Here is a 16,016-nt window from a genome sequence, read left to right on the forward strand (position 1 = left end):
TACACATTGATTTGTTTGCTCACCTGTTTAGTTAATGCCTCTCCCTCCTTCTGAACATCTGTTTGGACATTTCTCTGATTGCTCACCCCTCCCTGGCCCCAGTGAAGTGTTTTCTGCCCTGTTTTCCTATTTTCCCTGTTGCCTGGCTCGCTTCTTCTCACTCCACTATAGCTGGCTGGGCAGAGATCCCAGGCCTTGCAGCCGTGTCTGTCCCACTGAGGACAGAGGTAGAAGGGGGAGCAGAGGGGATGGTGAAACTCACAGCTCACATCTGGACCAGTCTGGAACCCAAGTGTTTTTATTGCAAGTCTATGCCTTCATACTGACTGGCTGCTTCCTAGAGTTCCCACAGCATATTTCTCGCAATAACTCTGCAAACCATTGTAGAAGGGACAAACATGAGCTACATCCAGCTGTTTATTCTTTAGTATGAAATGGCTTTGAATCCTTCTTGAAGTACACTTTTCCCGCAGGGGTATTTAGCAGGGCTGGAAGAGAGAGACCAGGAGGTGGGGAGGAGGAGAGAGAACCTAGGAAAGGGATACAAGGAAGGTGCCAATGAACAGGGAATCTCCAAAGCGGGCTGGGGTTGAGACCACCTACCCACCTCCACCCTCCTTTATCTGATTTCCTAAGAAACATGTACTGACCATTTACAATGCACTAAACCCTGCACAATGGGTCCATACCTGTGCCAGGATATAAGGGGAAAATTTAAGTTCAGAGCATCTCAGACCCAGGCAATTAATAAAAATCGGTGTTATGAATTAACGAATTCACTAGTTTTCTACAACAGTGCAAGAACTTTCATAAACAAGAAAGATCAACCTAAGTTCCCATTTCCTAATACTGAGGGTCCTGAAGTTTATTTCTAGAGAGAATCCCGTTTCCTGCCTGCATGTGAACACAAGCATTTCATAGCTCTGGTTTGAAGCTAAAAGTTTTTGTTTTTTTTTTCCTTTATATGCTTTAAAAAAAACCAGATCATTGTCTGCTAGTGCACAGACATCTGAAGAAAGGAAAAAGTCAGGAAGATATTCTTAACTGGAGACAAAAGTGAGCGGTCCCATACCCCACCCCCATCATTTCCCCATGTATCCTTTTTCTCGCTTTACTTCACCTGCAAATGGAGGGGGGGAAAAAAGCTCTTTTTTTTTTTTTTGAAAACCATCTTGCCTCTGAAAATGTCATCTCCCTCATTTCCTTTTTCTCCCAACTCCCTTTTAGTTCAACACCTGGGCACTGGAGAAAAGAAGGAGGTCTTCGGGAGGATTTTGGAGAAGCAGTGGGGCAGTGGGTGAATGATAAGCAGCCCTGGACCTGAAGCCAGAGCCGCTCCAGCCAGACTCTGCCCTTCCGGCCAGGCAAGTTTCTCAGTTTGCAGATCCTTATTTTTCTCATCTATAAAATGAGGAAATGAATCCTCAACTTCAGAATCATGCAAAGCTCCCTTATCCAACCTCTCCGTGTACCTTGTTCACGATTGTGAACCCAGAACCACTTACAGGACTTCAAGAAAAATGTGTTTAATGAAAAGCAAGGATGTCTATGAACATGTCATAGGAAGGTGAAATTCAAAAGGCTCAGGAAGCAGTGAAGCCCAGACACTGACTGAGTGTGTGAGTCTGAACAAAGTTGGCCAGAGTTAGCCTGGCATAACTAGTAACAGTATCGCTGCTGGTATTATTGCTATTATTACCGCTACTATTTTATCAGTATTTTCCAAGTGCTTTAGTTTTTCAAAATGTCATCACAGATTTTGTGCATTTCACCTGCACAACCACTTCATAGCATTGGTCACAAGGTTATGATGATTTGTACTTATAAGGGGTCAGAGCCCAGCAGGCTGAGATGCTCACTCAAGCTCACACTGACAGAAAGTGACCAGACACCCACTCTGGGCTCCAGGATCTCCAGACTCCTGGGCTGAGGCTCTCACCACCATCCTATCCCCCACACTCTTAGTCCAGGCCGCCCAGGAGGGGAGACTAGGGCAGCTGGGATTCCTAATGAGTGATTCTCCACTAAGACCCTCAATGGCCATAAGAATAAATTCCTCAGTTCCAGGACTATACCAAGCCAGCAGCCAACTCTCTCTGGAACAGTGAGTTCAAAACTGTGGAACACAGTTGACCACTTACCAGCATCAAGGACTTACCAGCTTTACGTTGCATCACTTGTCCAGTATGCTGCCCTTGAGGAAAGACTTGGACTTATTTCCCAGCAAAGAACAAAAACAGTGCAGAATTTACAATATTCAATACTATTTTGCTAAACTCAAAATGGATTAAAGACCTAAATGTAAGGCCAGACACTATCAAACTCTTAGATGAAAACATAGGCAGAACACTCTATGACATAAATCACAGCAAGATCCTTTTTGACCCAACTCCTAGAGAAATGGAAATAAAAACACAAATAAACAAATGGGACCTAATGAAACTTAAAAGCTTTTGCACAGCAAAGGAAACCATAAACAAGACCAGAAGACAACCCTCAGAATGGGAGAAAATATTTGCAAATGAAGCAACTGACAAAGGATTAATCTCCAAGATTTACAAGCAGCTCATGCAGCTCAATAACAAAAAAACAAACAACGCAATCCAAAAATGGACAGAAGACCTAAATAGACATTTCTCCAAAGAAGATGTACAGATTGCCAACAGACACATAAAAGAATGCTCAACATCATTAATCATTAGAGAAATGCAAATCAAAACTACAATGAGATATCATCTCACACCGGTCAGAATGGCCATCATCAAAAAATCTACAAACAATAAATGCTGGAGAGGGTGTGGAGAAAAGGGAACCCTCCTGCACTGTTGGTGGGGATGTAAATTGATACAGCCACTATGGAGAACAGTATGGAGGTTCCTTAAAAAACTAAAAATAAAACTACCATACGACCCAGCAATCCCACTACTGGGCATATACCCTGAGAAAACCATAATTCAAAAAGAGTCATGTACCACAATGTTCATTGCAGCTCTATTTACAATAGCCAGGACATGGAAGCAACCTAAGCGTCCATCATCGGATGAATGGATAAAGAAGATGTGGCACGTATATACAATGGAATATTACTCAGCCATAAAAAGAAACGAAATGGAGGTATTTGTAGTGAGGTGGATGGAGTTAGAGTCTGTCATACAGAGTGAAGTAAGTCAGAAAGAGAAAAACAAATACAGTAATCTAACACATACATATGGAATCTAAGGAAAAAAAAAAAAAAGGTCATGAAGAACCTAGTGGCAAGATGGGAATAAAGACACAGACCTACTCGAGAATGGACTTGAGGATATGGGGAGGGGGAGGGGTAAGATGTGACAGGGTGAGAGAGTGGCATGGACATATATACACTACCAAATGTAAAATAGATAGCTAGTGGGAAGCAGCCACATAGCACAGGGAGATCAGCTTGGTGTTTTGTGACCACCTAGAGGGGTGGGATAGGGAGGATGGGAGGGCGGGAGACGCAAGAGGGAAGAGATATGGGAACATATGTGTGTGTATGACTGATTCACTTTGTTATAAAGCAGAAACTAACACACCATTGTGAAGCAATTATACTCCAATAAAGATGTTAAAAAAAAATTAAATCAATACTATTTTGTTCAGACTAGCAAAAGGAGGGCCGTCATTTTCTCTTTCTATCTCTGTTTCTCCCTCCCATCCTCCTCTCTCTCTCTCTCTCCTTTCCCCACCTACCTGCCACCGCCCCCCGACACACACACACACACACACACACAGTCTTTGAGACAAATTCTTTCAGATACTGCTTACCTTTCAAAGTAGATGCAGATGCTCACAGTCAGCTGAGAGGACTGTGAAATGCAAGTGACATAATATTTTCCAACATCAGTTACCAAAATTACCGCTTGGATCAAGAGAGCTGAAATGGGGCGAGTTTTAGTTGTGGAAAGGGCTGCCGCCAGGCAGGGAAGTAATAACTACTGTTAGTTGACTGCCTTCTACGTGCTAGGGCTGTCATCACCAGTTTCTCATTCAATCCTAGGAGTCCTAGAAGGTAAACACTACCAGCCCCATTTTACAGCTGAGGAAACTGAGGCTCAGGGAAGCTAAGTGAATCAGTCAAGGCTACAGAGCTAGTAAGGGCAAAGCAGGATTCAAACATGGGCCAGTCTGATCCCCAAGCCCATGGTCTTTCCAGTACAGTGTGCAGTGAGTATAGAAGAATCTTTATCAGAGGTGAAGAGGTTAGATAAATCACTCATCACCCACCTCCCTAGGCCCCAAAGCAAGAACTTGACCCACCTTGTTTATTCCACATGCATGTATGGGACATCCACTCTGTGCTCAGGCTACAAACTTAAGAAGGACGCGCTCTCCAGGAGCATGAAGGAAGAAACAGATCTATACAGGGACATAGTGAGGAAAGGGGAATGTCCAAAGGGATGGGGGTGAGAAGGGGTGTGTGGGGCACAGAGGAAAGGCCCACCTATGGAAGGAGTGACACAATGTGTATTAAAAGATGGGTGGAAATGTGTCCAATCGTCAAGGAACGTTCTGGAGGGAACACAACCCAGGCTACGTCTGGATGGCATGGAAGAGAATGGCAAGTTCTGGAGGCTTGGTATTGAGAGTGATGCAACGTAAAGCTGTTAAGATAGTCAAACTATAGCTCACGCCACAATGAAATTTCCATCCCAGGAGGTCACTGCAAACAGGTTCTTCTCAAATTAACATCAGAGTCACCTGTTTCGCTAACAACCATGCAGATTTGGGAGGGGCCTGATCCCAGAGATTCTGATTCCATAGGTCCCAGCTGGAGCCTGAGAATCTGAATTTCTAAGTAGATGCTGGCACTGCTAGTTCCCTGCTGACTGACCTTCCAGCAGAGCCGGCCTGAGCCATCCCCCTTTTGCCAGTGATTGGTGAAGGGGTGAGCATATGACCCAATTCTGGTCATTGAGAAAAAAGGGGATCTTCACTTCTCAATGAGGAGAGCCACAGGAACAATCTTCTTCCTCTACAAAGTATCTTGTCAGAATGCAGCACCTGAAACTTCGGTAGCCATCCGGGTCCTGATGCAAGGATGGAGTCAGAACCAGCGACAGTGGTGGAGAAGTGGCGAACACCTGGGTCTTTGATGGCATCATCAAGCCCCTAAATCAGCCAGTGGGAGCCCACTTCAGTGGGAGGGGATTCTGTGGCTCGGATTAGCCAGGGATGGGGGCGGGGAATGTATGTCAGCGGTGATGGAAGCAGAGTTAAGAAGGAACATGGTGCCCCTGGGAAAAAGAGGAGGCAGCCTCTCTTGCCCTGAGCAGAGGAGTGGGGGAAAGCAGGGTGATTAGAGAGGACGCTGGCAGACCATGGCGTCCCCCGAAAGCCGGCTTGAGAAGAAAGTTCTGACAAGCAAAGAGGAGGTGTCATCAATGTTCGGGATTGAGCAAAGGTCATGGTAAAATGGGGGTTAACACTGATTGCTCGGGACTGCCCTGGTGGCGCGGTGGTTGAGAATCCGCCTGCCAATGCGGGGGACACGGGTTCAAGCCCTGGTCCGGGAAGATCCCACATGCCACGGAGCAACTAAGCCCGTGAGCCACAATTACTGAGCCTGCGCGTCTGGAGCCTGTGCCCCGCAACAAGAGAGGCCACGATAGTGAGAGGCCCGCGCACCGCGATGAAGAGGGGCCCCCGCTTGCCGCAACTACAGAAAGCCCTCGCACAGAAACGAAGACCCAACACAGCCAAAAAAAAATTAAATAAATAAATAAATAAATAAAAAAGAAAAGACTGATTGCTCACTGAAATTGATTTCCCCTGTGGGGAAAGGGTAGAGAAATAACTGATATAATAATTTTTATAGTAATACTTGGTGAGCACCTATGGGTGTCAGGCAATACATTGATAAATTCCACCTCATGATCATCCGACTGGGGAAGGGCACTGTGCCACTCTAGTGGGGGAGCCAGACGTGAAGAATGGTTTATACCATGGAGAGTGGCTGGGTCACGCGGACTCAGAAGACCCCAAGGGAGCACCACCATGGGAGGGGTCAGTTCCAGTGCAGCAGGAAGAAGTGTCAGAAAAGGAAATTTTTCATAAAGAAATGTAACTTGCACTGAGTCTTGAAAGAAAGGTAGGTATCAGCCACTTAAAATAAGGTAAAAAATCGTGACAGCACTTCTAGCAGCGAGTACTGCCTAAGCCAAGGCATGGAGGTGTGAGATGGCTTGATGTCTGGAACCACCAGAAGCTCTGGATAGGATAAGGGTGAGGGTAGGAGATGGACAGGGAAGCCAAGTACGCCCTACTGTGGAGTATGAGTTCCTCCTCTGAACTCAGAGAGCCATCAGATAGTGTTAAGTATGAAAGTGATGAGACCAGACATGAGTCTTAGAAAGGTTGAGCTGGCAGCAGCATGGAGGGTGGAACGAGGGTGTGAAAGTGGAGAATGAGAGAGACACTTGAAGTTAGAGAAATCTTTATATGAGATGCTGGGTCTCTGTGGCCTCTGGACATTGTGTCACTTGATTGCTTATCTATAGATGTCCTGTGGTGGGTTGTAAGCCGTTGAAGAACAGGGAATAGGTCCATTTATTCACTATTGTATTCCTAACAGTTATTAGACACTCAATGAACAGTGGGTTAATAAGGAGACCAGTTCTCCAGACAGCGTCTCATTGAGTTCCTGCTCCATGTTAGTCCCTCTGTCTGGTGCCAGGGCACAGAGATGGTGCTGGGCAGGGATTCTCAAACTTTTTCTTCCATCACCTCCTATGGCAGTCCACAGAAACCAATGACAGCTTCTCAGAACAATATTTTTTTTAAGTTTAATTTTTCTATTAGCTATCTATTTTATACCTATTAGTGTATATATGTCAATCCCAATCTCCCAATTCATCACACCACCACTGCCACCCCCCGCCCCACTTTCCCCGCTTTGTGTCCATACGTCTTCAGAACAATAGTTTTTAAAGAATAAAATGTAAGATTACAAAGGAAACCAATTACATCAAAATGTAGTTATCAAAATATTAAAAATGAAAGTGGTAGTATAATAATATATGTGCATTGTAATTAACACGTTAAATAATGAGATAGATCAGCTGTCTCATAGCAACTCTGATTTCAAGGTAGTGAGTGTAAATGATATTTTGAGATATCTGTAATGTAATAGGAAAATATATATCATTTCTGTTGGTAGTGAAGTCCCAGGTATTGCAAATAATACTGTAGTTTGGTATTACATTGCTACTATGTTGCTACATAGTAGCAATGAATGACTTTTCAGGCCGACCACTGGTTCTCAGAGTGTGGTCCCAGCAACACAGGCATCATGTAGGAACCATGTGATATGCAAATTATCTCCTCAGCTCTACTGAATCAGAGACTCTGGGATTGGGGCTAGAGTGACTGGCGCATCCCAATTTGCTGACGAGGCTCCTAATTTTAGCACTGAGAATCCCACATCCTAGGAACCCCTTACTCCCAGACAAACCAGGATGGCTGTTTGCCCTAGTGGAGGGCCATCAATCTGTGTTTAAGGAAGCCCTCCAGGTCATTCTGCACATTTGAGAACCACTGTCATGGAAGTTAGTGAAATAAAGATGTGTTTCGCCTATTCAACTTAATGGAAGCCCTGAATTCCATGGACCCAGGAAAAGAAGCTCCAATTTAAACAATAGCTCTGCCCTCAAGGAATACACTTTTCAGAAGAGGAGGCAATCATTAGGCAGACAACTGTAGTTCAGTGTGAAAACAGCCTGGAAACGTAAGCCCAGGCAGTGCTGGGAGCTTGAAGCAAGGGCATCTTTCCAACAAGATGCCTCTGTCTAGGGAGTAGGGAAGTGGGCTGTAAGATGATGATGATGATGATGATGATGATGATGATGGAGGAAGAGGAAGAGGAGGAGGAAAAAATAAGTTAATATATATTTAGTGCTTAACTCTTCCAGGCTCTGTTCTTAGTGCTTTATACTGTGATTTAATTCTTAGGCGGCAGAAGCCATTATTATCCCCATTTAACAGATAAGCAAACTGAGGCACAGAGCAGTTCAGAAACTTGTCCAAGGTCACACAGATAGCAAGAGGAGGTGAAAGTATTCTAACCCAAGCAATCTGTCTCCAAACCTCATGCTCTTAACTACCATGTGATTTTAATGGTTACTTGGATACTTGATTATTTTAAATGTTGTTATAAAAACCACAAGGGATTCCTTTTCCTCCCCTTCTCTGAAAATAAATTCAAACTTTGTTGATATTTATAAACACAACAAATGTGAAGGGTGTAAAGCTCATTAAGTCATGGCGTGGTTTCAGTTTTGGCATCTGGGGCTACTTGGGATCCATGGATGGAGATAGCTATTGAGTCAGCTTCCCAGAGCTTCTTTGTACCTTTGTCTGCTGATTGGGGTGGAGGCTGGGAGCAGGTGAGAGGGGAGAAAATCTAAAATAAGCATAGGGGGTCTGATTTTAATTTTAAGACAGGATGGAGAAGTGGCAGGGCATGACCTTATTTGACCCTTGTGGAGAGGGAGGCAGGGATATTGAGAGGGGAATCATAGGTTGTGGTCTCAGGCCAGGTGGGTGCAAATACTGTCCTGGTGACCGGCAAATCGTGTAACCTTGACCAGTGTATTCAACCTTCCACTCTGGTCCTCAACGTTCTCATCTGCTCACTGGGGATGATGGTATTCACATCATCTTTATTCTCATGGTAACAAAAGTCCTTGGACCATGGTAGGTCATCAATAAATATATGTGCCCCTTCCCTTTCTTGCCAGTTAACATGGAAGGAAGTGGTGTCCTCACTCCAGGGCAGATGCTGTGCCAGGGTTGGGGACCCAGAGATGCCAGAGGAGTATTTAAAAAGTCAAAGTCTCCCACCCCAGAAACTCCTCCCCGACCATGCCCAGCTAGAAATGCTGTATGCCTAGGGACTCCACTGTAACATATACTCACCCATATATAAACACCCAAACATTGTTAGGACCCATCATGACTGCTTGACAGAAATCCTCCTATTATTCCCCATAAAATGTTACCCACCTGTCGGGAAAGAGACCTTCTTTCTCTCCTCCAATCCCTACCTGCTTTTGAAGGAGCCAGGAACCAGGCAACAGAATCTACAGACTCTCCCTCTTTGGGTGAGTTGATTTATTTTTTCTTTGTTAAATTGGAGGCAATTGGATATTTCCAGACAGCAAAAAGAATAGATTGAGGGTGAAGGCAAAATTGTAAAGGAGGAAGAGGGATGGATGGTAGGTAAAGAGAACAGGAAGAATGACCCTCAAGATGAATAATGATAAATAATTGTTATATTAGCAGGCAATTTCTGGGCCAAGCCCTGCACTAGGCACCTGAAACTCACATACTTCAGCTCCTATCCATGATAAGTAACCTTTGGTGGCTTCATATAACATTCAGGATACAGTGGCCTAATGACCTAAACCATGGCCTCAGCCTCTGCAGTGGCAGTCCCATCTTGGGCCACTTGGACCCTCTCACTCTACACTCCAGGCCCGAGTAACTCTGTGCAATTCCTAGGCAGTGTCACACCATCTCCAGACAGCTTTAGAGTAGCCCCTGCTCTCTGCCTACACTGACTTTCATCCTCACACCCTCTGTCTGGCTCTACACCCACACACACGGTCTTTACCAGGCCAATATCCTCCTGATTTTCAGTTCTCACCTTGAATACCACTTCCTCTGGCAAGCCTTCCATATCACCCCAGAATAGGTCCTGACACCCCTCCTTTATTTTCCCAAAGCACCCTGTGCTTCGCCCATCACTAGATGTGTCTCATGTATTGAGCTGATCTCTACACTCATCTGACCTCACCAGCAGACAGTGAGCTCTTTGAGATCTGGGTGTTGCCTGGGGCTTGTCTTAGTGTGGTTCCCCCAAAACAGCCCAAAACGAAGTCTCAGGTGCAGGCAGTTTGTTTAGGAGATGAGTCTGGAAAGGAAGAGTGAGGCCGGCATCAGGGAGAATGAGATAAAGATGGGGGAAAAGCCAGTATTGGGGTGCATTTCAAAGTTGTTGCTGTGGCAGTTGGGAGCTTGATTGGATGGGTTCAGAACTCCTTCCAGAACCATCCCTCTGAAGGACAGGGAAGGGAGTTTTTACCCACCAGTTTCTTTCCTTCATTGATGTCCTGATAACATCATCCTTAGCCTAAAATGTTTCAGCGCCGCCCCATAGATTCCAAGAAGCTTTCAGCCCTTGGGTTGAGCACGGGTGGCTTTCCTAGATGCAATCACAGCCTCCCATTCAGCCCTCACTGTGGAATCTTCTCTCGTCTCCTATGGTGGGTCCTGCTTTGTCTCCTCTGGCCTCCGCCTGCCTTACCCTTCCCCCCCCAGAGAGCCCTTCCTCCACCATCTTCAACCAAATCCTGCCCAAGACCCACTCAAGCTCTACCTTCTCTGAGAATCATCCCCAGATCTCTCGGCCCAATATCGTTCTCAAGCTTGGCTGCAAACCAGAATCTCCTGGGGAGCTTTAAAAAACAAAAAAACAATACTGACCCTTGGGTCCCACCACCAGGGATACTGAATTAATTGATCTAGGATGGGACCTGGACAACAGTATTTTTTAAAATCTCCCCAGGTGATTTTACTATGCAGCCTGGGCTGAGAACCATTTGCATGCCCCTGTTTTAATTGCACTTCCTCTGGGTTTCCATAGGCCCTGTGTTCCCCCTCCTTATTACTCTGTATTGTTATCTTCTGTTTATTTCTGTCTCCCCCGTCATCCGAGGGCTCATCAGGGGCTGCGCTCACATCTCTTCCCTCATATACCCTGTGCTCAGCTCACAACACGTGTGTGCTGAGGCTGCCACCCCCACAAGCTGGGCTGCTTCTCCCCTCACCCCACCCCTGCTGTGCTCTCGGAAGCCTCATTTTCCAGCCCCTGGAAATGCAGCCCGTGCGTGCTTCAGTGCTGCCAAGATGACTGGCTCTCGGCTGCATCCTTCTCCGGCATTTCTCCTTCTATCTCCGCTCTCGCAGCCTCTGACACTTGGGCTCTCCAGCGCTCAACAGTTAGCAGTGTTGACAGCTGCTGCTTTGCCTAAAAGCCCTTCAGTGAAGTGCTAGGAAATCCCTGGAAATTGCTCCCTGGAACCCTCCCCACTCCCAGGCTCTCTGCCCTGAAGAGGAAAGGCATCTGGGGAGGAGCCGCTGCCTCCCCTCGTCTGGGCAGGGACCCTGCAGACCTCAGAGGCCAAGGGGTCCAGGTCTCTTCCTCCAAAGCACATTCAAATCTCTGAGTCCATCTCGCTCTGCCATTCCAAGTCACCGTCACTTCTGTTTCCACATTTGTTTTAATCTTCAGGGGCAAAGATTGTCATCCTCACCCTGCAGATAAATGAAGATCAGCCAGCGACTCTCCCGTCTCAGCCTGGCCTCTTCCTAGCTGTGTGGCCTTAGGTTACTTAACCTCCCACATTAGAATAAGCACAAACAAGGAGTTTCCATCACTGTCACCATGAGCTAAACGTGGGACACAGGGTGGAGGTGATGTAGCATCGTGCTACAGACGTGAAAGACAGTCCCCAGAGTCTGTGGTCTAGTAGGAGAGGCAGATCAGCAAATAGGCAATTACAAAGGAGTGCAGTAAGTGTTAAGACAGTGGGGCCCCTAGGTCACTAACTCTATGTGTGACAGGGGCAAAAGGCAGGAAATTGTGGTCAGAGGGGTTTCCAGTGAGGGCGACAGCCAAGCTGAACCTTGTATTGATTGGCCAAAAAGTTCGTTCGGGTTTTTCTGTACGATGTTCTTTCCGGCAAAAACCCGAACGAACTTCTTGGCCAGCCCGATAGACTTGGCCGTGGGGGGGGGGGGGGGCTTGGGAAGGAGGGGACAATGCTGCCCCAGGCCAAGCGAACAGCGTGCGCGAAGGCCTAGCGCGTCTTAGTCCGCCTCGTGTCCCCAAGGCCTGGCACGGTGGGCGAAAGCGGTGGGGAGAGCACCCAGGCGCTGGGCTGGTCTGCAGAGACCGCCTCGCCTCTCTCTGATCTGCTGCTAAGGCAGCCCTGCCTCTGACGCCACTGATGATGGAGAAACTGAGTCAGAAGGCGACACACGGCCATTGTTCCTCACCCTGGTGAGACACTGGCTTTAGACAGACAGGTGACAGTTCCCATCCAGGCTGTCACCAACGAGCCCTGTCGTCTCGCGTGTGTTTCTCACCCTTCCGAAGGTTCCTTATTCTCTTCTGCCGAAAGGGGACGGTAAACCTTGTCCTCCTGGAGTGATGGGCGATAAACCGGCTGCTGGACCATCTGAGGACCCCTCAAATGCCAGCTCCTCCCTGCCACCCAGCCCCGGAGATGCAACAGGTCTCCAGCACAGCTACGGGAGGACTGACCCCCACCCTGCCCAGGGCCTCCCCGACACTCTGCTTTTGCTCCCCTGAGGCTGGTGTTGTCCACACGACCGCAGGGAGCAGCCTGAGTCACAGCCAGCCAGGAGCCCTACCCTTTCCCAGGGACACCAGTGACTTCTAGTTTCCCTCCTCCCACCCAGCTTTGCCCTCAGCTCTGATGGGAGTGATGCTGGCTGATCAAGAGCTCTGTAGATCGATTTCCCCGTAAGCGGTAATTGCAGCCTCCCTCCTGGAGACCAGGTCAGGGACCCTGCACAGTCACAGCTAGAGACGGCTGCGCAGCTGCACCCACCCCACTGCAGGGGGCGCCCCTGTGCGCCCAGTCTGAGCCCGACCCCCTCCCTTCTCCGTTTGCTCCAGGCGGCAGTGGACAGTCTCTGGCCAGAGGTCAGCCACTCAACACCCTAGAATCACTCTCTGTGGGACTTCCCTGGCGGTCCACGGGTTGAGACTTCGCCTTCTAATGCAGGGGGTGTGGGTTAACTCCCTGGTGGGGCAGCTAGGATCCCACATGCCTCAGGGCCAAAAAACCAAAACATAAAACAGAAGCAATATTGTAACAAATTCAATAAAGACTTTAAAATGGTCCACATCAACAACAACAACAAAAATCTTAAAAAAAAAAAAAAATCACTCTCTTCTCTGATGCCCTATGTCAAAACAAGGTTCTATTCCGAGCCTGGCAGAGGGGCTGGCTTTTCCCTGGGCGCTCTGTGGTCCTGCCTCTAATTACAAATTTGAATTTAGAATTTGTTCCTGCTTCAAGACCCAGCTCCTCACTTCTGTGCTCTGTCCCTTTGGGCAATTTACTTAACCTTTCTCAGCTTCTGTGTACTCAACTACTACATGGGGAAGCACTCTGACTTTCCAGACAACTCCTTTTTTTTTTTTTTTTTTTTTTTAATATAATTACCTGGCAGTATTGATAAAGGTATGTATTCTTTTTCTTTTAATTAATTAATTAATTTATTTATTTATTTTTGGCTATGTTGGGTCTTCGTTTCTGTGCGAGGGCTTTCTCTAGTTGCAGCAAGCGGGGGCCACTCTTCATCATGGTGCGCGGGCCTCTCACTATCGTGGCCTCTCTTGTTGCGGAGCACAGGCTCCAGACGCACAGGCTCAGTAATTGTGGCTCACGGGCCTAGTTGCTCCGCGGCATGTGGGATCTTCCCAGACCAGGGCTCGAACCCGTGTTCCCTGCATTAGCAGGCAGATTCTCCACCACTGCGCCACCAGGGAAGCCCCCAGACAACTCTTAAGTGCAGTTATTAAACTGTCCTATCCACTAATACCAAAACCTCAGAGCCTTACCCTGTTTAAACATCTCTTCCCCCATGTCTGCCTGCCCTAGGCTGAGACCCCCATTCGGGGGAAGGGCAGCGCTCGTCAGTATCATTCCTCTTTCCTCCTCCCTCTAGGCTGCCTCTGAATCCTCCAGGGCTGGGTGGGAAGAGAGGGACCCCTGTGAAGAGAGAAGGAGCCGAAACTGTCCCATTCACTAAAGCTGTCATCCAGGGTTGGGGGCCCTGAGGATATGGCAGGTGTCTAAATACTTACCCTTTTCCTCGTGGAGCTCTTTCGGGAGAAATATGTCCACTGGGGACCTCTGGCTGCAGTCCCCTAACTTGACTGATGTCACCTCTGGCTTGTGGCTTATGATGTCCCCTTAGCCCCCACATCCAGCTGACCATCCCAGGACACACCTGGGCCCACGGCCAGACACTCGTGGCTGGCTTCCTGCCCTGCGTGATCCACATGGCTCTCATTCCACTCCCCTGGGCCACTCCTACAGCCTGAAATGCTCAAGGCCGAGCTCTTTAAATGGTACTAGGGAAGCCCGCGGTCCCCTCACCTGCCCTGCCGACCCCGTTGGAAGGGCACAGGACGCCCCAGCACTGCAGAGAATCCCACCTCTGTCCCTTCCATCAACCTCCCTGCAATTCTTTTCTACCCTCCCGGGGAGTGAAGGGCCAGGGCCTTTGGACTGATTTAGGGGCCGCACCTTGGCAGTGCTTCATAGATTCTGTCTCTTCATTGTTCAGAATCTGTGGCCACTTAATATCATTTGTTCTCAACTTTGGAGGCTCAGCCAAAGTTCAGGTAACAAGAAAAATGCCATTTAAGTTCCCACGGGGGGAGCCATTATTTTCATTGTTCCTGAGCACAATGAATCCCCCAACGTAGACTTGCAGGACCCTGAGCACCTATCCCTTCTGTGGCCCTTGCCCCAGGGCAGCCTGCTCTGTGCTGTGTGTTTGTCCCCCTCCAGACCATGAGCTGCTGGAGGGCAGGCCCGTGCCTCCTTCCCCTCTGTTCTCAACACCCAGGGCCTCGCAGGCAACCAGGACACCTCTGTTCAATGAACAAAGGGATGAATATCTTAAATAACACCGTTCTTTGAACAATCAGGTGCCAGGTCTCACTTACATGGAAGAGACAGCCTACAGGTGCTGTAAAGTGTAAAAATAAATGGGTATGACTCTATGTCCAAAAGTGCCGTAACAATAATGGACACAATCATTACAATAAATCACATTGATTGACCTAGTCGATTTGCTCCAGTTCACATACCTGTGTATTCAGTCTTCACAAGGAGTAAGATGGGTATTACCATTTTCCCATTTTACAGATGAGGAAACTGAGGTACACAGGGCTTCAGTGTGAGCTAAAGATTCTAGAAATTATGCAACCAAGAGTTAAGAGTTTTAAGAAGAGTTCAGAGATGTAAGGGATGGTCTGTCTTGAAAATGTTCAGAAAGGTCTTCTTGGAAGAGGTGCCATGACACGTGAGCCTTAAAGAGTGTGATTCCCATAGGTGGACGTGGGGAAGGAAGGCCTGCCAGGTGGACCAACAAGAACCCAGGTGTCCTACTACTGAAGGAAGGACAGCAGATGGCGTGTGCTCCAGAACCAGCCAGGGACTCCGTATTGTCCAGATGTGAGGGGTACGCGATCTAAAGGGGATTCAGAGCTTGGAGTCTGTCTAGGCAACAGGGAGTCACTGAGGATGCCGAGTGACCGGAGCTGTTTTCCAGAAGGTTAATCTGACAGTGAGTGTTTCCTGAACTGACAGACAGAGACTGGAGAAGCCAAACTAATCAGGAGATTCCCTAATTATTCAGCACCGATTCATGGGATAGCCAGAGCTAGAAGAAAACTTAGAAGTCACTGTTATGGGACTTCTCTGGTGGTCCAGTGGCTAAGGCTCCGCGTCCCAATGCCAGGGGCCCGGGTTTGATCCCTGGTCAGAGGACTGGACCCCACATGCCGCAACTAAGGGTTCACATGCCGCAACTAAGACCCAGCGCAGCCAAATAAATAGATAAATATTAAAAAAAAAAAAAAAAGAAAAAGAAACGATTGTTATAACTGCACCTTGCACATCAGACTGAGTTCTCTGAGGGAGCAGGTAGGGTGATGCCTGACTGCCTTTTCCAGAGCAGAACACAGCACCTGGTCAGGAGGTGGGCAGTAGGTTTGATCAACAAGTGAACGAATAGGAGAATGAACAAACCAATGAGTGACATCTTCTATCCCAGAGCAAGAACTTGGACTTAGGGCTGATTGAGGGATGAAGACAGGAGCAATAGACATTGTCAGGGAAGGCTGGACAGAACTGCAGGGCGCTTGGTTGTATCCAGAAGCTCACTCG

Source organism: Balaenoptera ricei, chromosome 17 (genome assembly GCF_028023285.1).
Source record: "Balaenoptera ricei isolate mBalRic1 chromosome 17, mBalRic1.hap2, whole genome shotgun sequence".
NCBI lineage: Eukaryota > Metazoa > Chordata > Mammalia > Artiodactyla > Balaenopteridae > Balaenoptera > Balaenoptera ricei.